The following is an 8,766-nucleotide window of genomic DNA, read 5'->3' as shown; positions in this document are numbered from 1 at the left end:
CAGATTTAACTAATTAACCATGCTCTAGCCCGTCACCTTACAGATGCTAAACTTCTAACTGACAAACAATATGTATTTAGACAAGCCCATTCCACAGCAGACATCCTCACTGCACTCTCTGAACGTATATACTATTCGCTGGACAAAGCAGGGGAGGGCAGAGCGGTAGCTCTAGATATATCTAAGGCTTTTGACAGGGTATGGCATGAGGGTCTCCTCAGGAAAATTAAATCATACGGTATCACTGGTAGAATATTTAACATAATTAAATCCTTCTTAGATAAGAGAAAAATCCAGGTTGTCCTCGACGGTCGTACATCTAAACAGTGTGACATAAATGCGGGAGTGCACCAGGGGTCTATCCTTGGACCTCTATTGTTCCTAATATTTATTAATGACCCCCCCCAACAAAACTGCCTCTGAGATGGGTATATATGCTGATGACACCACACTCTATAACAGGCATGACAGGAAAACAAATGAACACATAACTAAAGAAATGGCAAAAACACTAGAGGATGACCTCCAATCTGTAGTGGAATGGGGGACAAAAATGGATGGTCACATTCAATGCTGCCAAGACTAAACTGGTTTCCTTTAATAATTACAAGAAACCTTCTCTGCCACCAATAGCAATGGCCAGTGACTCCCTGTCTGAGAGTACATCTTTCAAACTGCTTGGCCTAACGTTCACAGGAAACATGAGCTGGAACAATTATATTGAAAACATTGCCAGGGCCGCTGCGAAAAAGGTAGGCTCTCTCTACCGTGCTAGAAAACTACTGACACCTGAAAGTATCCTGTACCTCTATAAGGCCACGATTCGCCCATGTATGGAGTATTGCTGTCACATTTGGGCTGGTGCATCTGCTACTAGTCTCTCGCTCCTAGACAAGGTTAAAAAAAGAGTCGCGAACCTGATAGGCCCTGAACTGGCATCTACGCTTCAGCCTCTGTCCCATCGACGAAACGTTGCATCCCTCTGCCTGTTCTAGAAGTATTTTAATGGTGAATGCTCTGACGAACTGCAGACACTTGTGCCCCCACGACGTAGACACCCTCGACAAACCCGACAGGCAGCTAAATCCCACCCCACACAGTAGAGATCTCTAGATGTACAAGATCTTTCTACTCCAGTAGTTTCTTCCCCAGAACCGCTAGACTCTGGAATTCCATTCCAGGTCCCTGCTTCCCCAACTGTACTGACATGCAGAAGTTCAAGTGTAACGTGAACCGACATCTTGCTGCCCAAATCTCAACATAGTGCCCCAGTAGTTGCTGCCCCTGATAGTAGCCCCCTACACCACAGTGGCAATTTGCCTTGTTTGGGGTGAAAATGTAATAAAAAAAAGAAGAAAAAAAAAGGGAATTCCAAAGTGCAGCAGTCAGAGGGAAAAGCTATTAGAGTAAAAGGCTTTACGACATATGGCGATCTCTATATGGTAGGGGCGGGATTTTGCTGTTTGTCAGGTTTGTCCAGAGTATTGTCAGCGCTGGGGATACTAATGCTCGAAGTTCCTCAGAACACTTGCCATTGAAATTCTTATAAAATAGGCACTAGGATATCACCTTTCGACGATGTGTAATTCCGAGAACTAAGGCCAGGTCGTTTTTCTTGCATTGTTTAATTAGGTCAACAAAACGATTCAAGAAGATGAATAATTTATTGTCCATAATTGTTCAGTAAATTCTGAGATGAAAATTGGGAATAGAGAAATCGAAAGAGACTTATTTTAACTTTATTACTTAACGCTGTGTTAAATCATTTCTAATACATGTGATCAGTTCAGCAACTCCATCTGAACTCTTTAATTGTACTCACTATGCTCTCTTTTTGTTAAATGTCTTACGTTATATCCGATTAAATACTACAAACTTCCTTTCTCACAATATTTTAGATTATAAAAAAGGGGAAATTTTGAATTGTTCTTGATTTTAATTCCCCTGGATCAATGTAAACAATTATATTTAAACTGATATTTATACAAGCAAATGTAATCTTAATTTTATTACGGTTTGGTTAAATTGCTAATTTAATGATCAACTATACTGAAGTAATAAGAGCTATTTTTCAAGACTGGAAATAAAAAGTTCTATGGAACACCTGCGAGAGAGGTCTGGTTAACAAGAAACGTGCATTCTTACTGATGGTTCAGTTTATCAAGGTGTTGAGCCACTCGAGGATATAAGAAGGATTATTGGTTAGACCAGCGTTTCCCAAACTTCAGGATACCATAGAGCTCTTGAGCAGGGCAAAGGTCTTTCACGGAGCACTAACAAGGTGATTACTAAAATAAATATGAAAAACATTAATTTCAAATTTTAAATTATATTTGTTCGTTAGTCGTTCCTGTTTTTATATTTTCGTGTTTACAACCATTTTGTTTTTGAGTAATCGAAAATTGCTGCATTCTTTATTAATTTATTTTTTCAAGAACATCCTGACACTCTTTGCACGTTTAGTTTCCAGTAAAAAAAAAAAAAAAAAATGTCTGCAACCATTTAATTGTTCCATATAAAGAATTTGGTCCTCTTTAAGAAACGCATCGTAATCCAGGAGTTAGATCATGATTGCCGCCATGCGAGGATTGAAGATAATTGGTGGAATGGGAAAACAATTACTTAATAGGACTTTATGTTCTTCGGGGACGATTAGAAAAGTATTTGTTCATTTGAAGACGACCATGCTGTAGTTGTTTGGAAGTAGACACGTGATATCTTGTCCCGTGGATGAAATGTTATAAGAAATAAACTTTTTTAATGGACATTCAGTTTTTTTTTTTTTTTTTTTTTTTACAGAAAGAAAAGTTATTTGCTACGTTGTATTTAGTTCTTTGTTAATGTTTTAGGAGGAGAAGGACTGAAGGTCAGTCGAGAACCTACCATGAACATAACGATAGCGCAGAAAGAGGCTAGCAACATATCTATCTTTACTATCATAGAAAATCACTGTGTGTTTGTAAATTCCTTCCTTATATGTTCCGAAATGGTTGAACCTATCTTTTGCAAATTTCACATAAAGGTAAGTTATATATCTGACAGTGCTTTTTTTTGTTTTGTACAAAAATTCATACGGTATGTATCAAAAATAAAAAAAAAACAAAAACAACAATCTTAAAAATAGTCTTTTCTCTCTTATAGATAAAAAAATAATTTTTACAGAGGAATATTTTTAGTTACACCTGCGAAGAGATAAAATTTCAGTAAATAATTTCTAATAAAACAAAGATTTCCTATAGTCTGGAGATATAGCTAAGTGGTAGAGTATTCAACTACAAATCGAATGATCCCATATTCAGCTCGAATGCACCTCATTTTTTTTTATTAATGAGTTCAATTTACGATAAAAAGAAGTACCATTTAAAATCGCTGCAAATCATTTCTTCCTTTGAATATCTTAAAAACTAAACATTAATCAAAAGTGACTTTCCTATCGTCAAGATCAACTATCAGCTGATGTGATATTGTAAACAAACACAGACGGAATTTGATAACATTATCATTTTTATTTTTTAAAAATTGGTCCACCGGGCAAATTATTCCTCGTAATATATAATAGAGGATTGATTGTATGATAAGACATATGCAATCTGCATAAATTAAAATATATTTAAGCGTATTGTAGGACTGGGCACCGCTAGGCGCCCTACTAGTCTTGTGTATAAAAGAGACGTGGTGACAATATTGTTTGATCAAAAAGAGGTTGTGACACATGCAATTTAAGGAGAAAAAGCAAAATAAAGTAGGGAGTCGAGAGAAAAAAAGGGGGAAATCAGTAAGAATAACAGACTTGAATGTTGGCTACTGTTTGTTTTGTCTAATAGGGGACCGAGATCGTGTTGGAGAAAAAAAAAACAAAAAAAAAAAAACAAGCTCATCAATCTCATTCAATAAAAATTGAGTATTATTTGCTTTATTTTCAAGTTGAAAACCACGAAATATCAGAAATATACAAATTTTCTTAAATAAATGAACATCGTAGCAGAATTTGTCTCTGTCTCAATGAACAATATGGGCTTTTAAGTCATAATGAAAAGTTTGAAAACCTTGCTTTAGGGATTCTTCTCATTTAAACACACACAAAGATTTTTATGGATAATTTTATATCACTTTAATAACACCGGACGTAGTGCCATAATTAATTGCTGAGGGTTTAATGTTTTTTTTTCTTTCTACAGTTTAAACATGAACAGAACCTTTCAAAAAGAAGACCAAAATACAATTATGGCTTAGGAGAAATTTTGTATCTTTTACAAATATAAATTAGATAAAAGGGATAAATAATGGGTGGGGCAGAAACAAAAACTCTATCGAGACGTCTTCCAGTCAACCCTTATCAAGATTAACGCTGGTAACGGGGAGAAAACATCGTTTAAAAACGTGGTCAAAAGACCATAAATTAATAGCGGGGGTAAAAAGAAGAAGAAAAAAAGGAAATTGTATATTACAGTGCCAAATCTGCACTGACGGATACACTGATGAAACTCTCGGTTTTGCACAGAGCGCACTCGAGAACTCACTTAAATTCTCGAGGGAGTACCCATTAATTTGCGCCAACCATCTGTGTAAACAGAGTATACCCATAATTTGGAACTTATGGGTATCCGCTGAGATTATTTCTTTTTCTCCTATTCCCTATACAATTTCTTTCTTTTTTCAACTATAGAACCCCTCCAAACCCTAAACTCTCAGCAATTAATAATGGGATTACGTTCGGTGTTATTCAAAAGTGATATCTATAATATAAAGCTGAATGTGTGTGTGTTTTTGTGTGTGTATCTGGTCACAAATAGGCTACTATATGGTTGACTATTTAAAAAAACTGATCACATAATGATAGATGTATCGAGACACAGGAATGGGTATGTTTGATCTGGCAGAACGGTGGTTCATTAAAATCGTAAGGGCTGCGTTCGCGCCTGGTCCACAAAGTATGGAAATAAAAAAAATTAAAAAAACGTTTACAAGTGTTTTTGATATAGATGTACATAAGAATACTTTGATAAGTATGTTTTAACTTAAATAGGGTTGGTATAATAAAATTGTGGCGTCTGCGTTCGCGCCTGACCTCCATAGAATGGAAATAAGCACAAACTTTAATAAAGACTTTTCATATCTATCTGCGTAAGTATACTTTGATAATTATATTTCAGTTTGAAGAAATATGGTATAATAAAATTATGGGGTGTTCGTTCGCGCCTGACCTCCATAGAATGGAAATGTGTCACAAAGTTTAACAAGTTTTTTTTTAATATAGATCCACAGAATATTGTGATAAGTATTTCAGTGTAAACAGGTATGGTATAATAAATTATGGGGTTTATCTATTTTATTTTTACTTTCATCATATTTTGCTTTGGTTTTCCTTTTCATAACCTATCATACTTTTATAAATCAGAGTCCATTTTCTGTAGGCTGTTTTTGAACCCAGTCAACGACGGATACTTTTGCTAGTATATATATATATATATATATATATATATATATATATATATAAGTGTAAAAAATGTATGTGAAAAGTGATAACATGCACGAATATAGATGTGTGAAAGGCGATAACGTACGTACGATCAGAAATAGTTTTCATGGGCGATAACGTACAGCAAAAATGTGTGTGAAAGGTGATAACGTAAGTACAAACTAAAAGGCATAATGTATGTACAAACAAACATGTGACAGATGCTTGTGGAACTGTTCCGTCTGCCTGCTTCCCACCTGACTACAACTTGGATGTCTTCAAGTCCAATGTTAACAAATTCCTAATGAACCGCCCCCTTAAGTAAACACTTCATCAAATCTCCACACTAACGTAATGTACTTGCAATAACCCTTATCCCTGAGTGGCTTCCGGGCCTTAATAAATGGCGATATGTAAAAAAAAAAAAAAAAAAAAAAAAAAAAGATAATTTACATGCAAATATAAAACAGTGAATAAAAGATAGTATAAACATAGGTGTGTGAAGGTCCCCCCCTGCAATGAGAGCAATCACTTGGTTTGTGAAGAGTGGAAAAGAATAAAACCTATTTGGAATTCTATCTGCTCTTTTGTCACCTTGAATCATGAATCTCTAAGATACTAAGCAGTTCTTTAAGTAAAGAGACAGTCAGAGCACTACTAAAACCAATTTTCTAATCCCTTTTCTAGAAGAGAAATTATTTAAATGATCAGCGCAAAAAAGAACCTGAGAGGCCTGCAATCTGATACATTTTTATCATATATAATATTTGCTGTGTTCCGATTCCTACCGCATTTTGAGTAGGTTCTATATTTTTCTCTATGCTTCTGTTTCTTTAACGTTTGGCCGCCGTATAATATTTGAAACTATTAAAATAAAATTTTACCGGAACTCCACTGTCCGTGTCAAGTAGAAATTCCATTAGATTTGTATAAATAGGGACCTCATTAATAGTGAATAGAGGTTGTAATATTCCCATTTAATAAATAGGAACTGCAGTAACCATGCATCACTAGGAACCTTAATAATTATGGATAAGGTTAGACTCCATTATGTGTAGATATAGAGGACTCCCATAACAGGGGATCAATATGGATCATCTTAATCCCGAGTAAACAGAAATCCTATTAATTCAGAATAAAAGGGGCTCAACTGAACAAAGGGGTGTCATATTATAAGCGAGTGAACACGGGCAATCTTGACCAGCTCTAAATACAAACTAATTATGAATAAAAGAAACTCATTGGCCGTTCATATAGACAGGTTATATATTATGAATACTTAGATAGGGATGCCATTGAACTTTGATACAGAGTAATATCAAATAGAGGCAATTTTGCTACGGACTAGCATATATTGTTGCTCAAAGTGTTGCTGCTGTCCTGATATATTCGAACGTGCGTTTGAAAAACCACGGACACGAAATAATATCCTAACAAATCGCATAAAAAATTAAATTTCAAATGAGAGAAAAAATAAATGAATAAAGAAATTCATTCAAACGGTATGAATCATTTAAAATAAGGCTGTAATCTTCTATAATATAAATCTCACCTGTTTGTTGAAATGTATGTATGTTTGTTTATATGTCTGCCTAAAACTTTCGACAGAAGCGACGGATTTCCACGAGATCGGTATCGTTTTGAAGCTCGACCCTTCGGACAACAATTATCGAAAAATTGGCTAAAAACATTAATTCCTTCAATCTCAATTGGGCACTTTTTTCGCTGATATTTTCGAAAGTCATACCTTCTTTTCAATTGACTAGCCTTAATTTAAACCTTTTCAAACGGCAAATACGTTTTTTTACGTTCTTTTTCTTCTTCACGGTACAGGTTCGAGCCTGCATGCCTACTACCACTTTTGTGTTTTTCTGCTCAACACACACCTCCAAACACCCGGGCAACGCCGGGCACCCAGGCTAGTAATAAAAAAAGCATTTTTGTCAGCGTTCGAATGACATTTTAAAGTTCACCTGTTCAATTCGATTCCAAGAACTCTACTTCCGGTTTTTATATCGTCTTTTTGGAGGCAAAGCTTCATTGATACGCAAATCAATGCATATCATATTAGAAAGGCAACATTTATTCATGAAATTGTTTTCGCATTGTCAGGGTTAGGATTATAATCGGATATGCGTTTGAGAAATTCATACACAAAATAACAAATCGCATTTTTTTAAGAATGAATAAAATGTACAAAGCTTCAAAGGAAAAAAAAATCAATGATTAAAAAAACTTCAGACAAGATTAATCATTTGGAATAAATGATGATTTATTCATTGTAGTATTAATTTTTTTATTTGTGTTGTGTGACCTTGTGAAATGGAGTAGCGAAAAGATTTCAGCGTTTTAACGGTTAATTTGTATTAAAAAACTATGTACAAAAAAATGTTTATTTAGCAAAATATGCATTTGTGTATTTTGCTGCAGTCGAATTTTAGTTCACATTAAAAAGAATTCTTAAAATTGACTTTAATAGATTTTGTTGAATCTTGACAGTTGTTAGTTTTTTTTTTCTGGGACGGAGATCGTGACCAGATTTCACGTTTAGTAAAAAAAAAAAAAATCTTAATGCGAGTTTTACAAAAAAGTTGAGTAAATTATTTTTGTCGCCCTCTCTTTTAAAACAATTTTAATGGAACATTCTAGAAGCGTTGCCTTGGTCTATAAACGTTGTCATCAATAAGGTTGTCACAACAGATCTTAATTATTGAGATCCTCTGTTATGAGATCATGTGCAGGTTGTTTTGATAAGTTTTTTTTAATGAAGAAAGACATCAGCCTGTTGGTCACCATAAAAATCTGCCTATAATAGTCTGGTAAATCATTGCCAATCAATGGTCGAACGTGGACGTTGTTAAAACGAGTACATGAATGTGTGTAAATGTTCAAAGGTTTTTAGTTTTCATTACATACACACATCAGTCTTTAATATCGATGGTCACTTTCAGGCAAAAAAACAAAAAAAAAATCGTATATCATGGAGAAGAGATTGCTTTAAACAATGGGTAAAATGGAACCTCATTAATCGCAGAGTATGATATGTTAACATTTTCTTTAGCCAAGTTTGTATGATAAAACTTTTCATGCGTCTTACAGATTTTCCGTCATAATCACGGAAGAAAAAAAAGCCCTCGATATTTTGTTATCGGATACAGAAACTATGGATGTCGATGCATTTTGTATTAACAGGAAAGCCCCTTTTAGCTTTAAAAAAAATGTGAAGTCAATAAAAAGGAGACTTATTAGTCGGGGATAAAGCAGAACCACATTAAACGCAAGTAATTTAATGAAGCAGGTACGTCATG

General features: G+C 34.6%; 1 protein-coding gene across 1 annotated transcript in view; it reads right to left on the bottom strand.

Moving 5' to 3' along the window:
• Positions 1–7,709: 7,709 nt before the first annotated feature.
• The window catches only part of LOC145243852 (beta-1,3-galactosyltransferase 5-like), a 79,941-nt gene continuing 78,884 nt past the window's right edge, over positions 7,710–8,766 (bottom strand). Inside the window, exon 2 of the mRNA XM_080106887.1 lies at positions 7,710–8,766. This exon is cut by the window's right edge and continues 1,679 nt beyond it. The gene's annotated coding sequence lies outside the window, so the exon portion shown is untranslated.

Source organism: Euprymna scolopes, chromosome 22 (genome assembly GCF_053919585.1).
Source record: "Euprymna scolopes isolate OS-2025 chromosome 22, ASM5391958v1, whole genome shotgun sequence".
Classification (NCBI taxonomy): domain Eukaryota; kingdom Metazoa; phylum Mollusca; class Cephalopoda; order Sepiida; family Sepiolidae; genus Euprymna; species Euprymna scolopes.
Note: the sequence above shows the minus strand (reverse complement) of the source record. Positions and strands in the feature narration are given on the sequence as shown.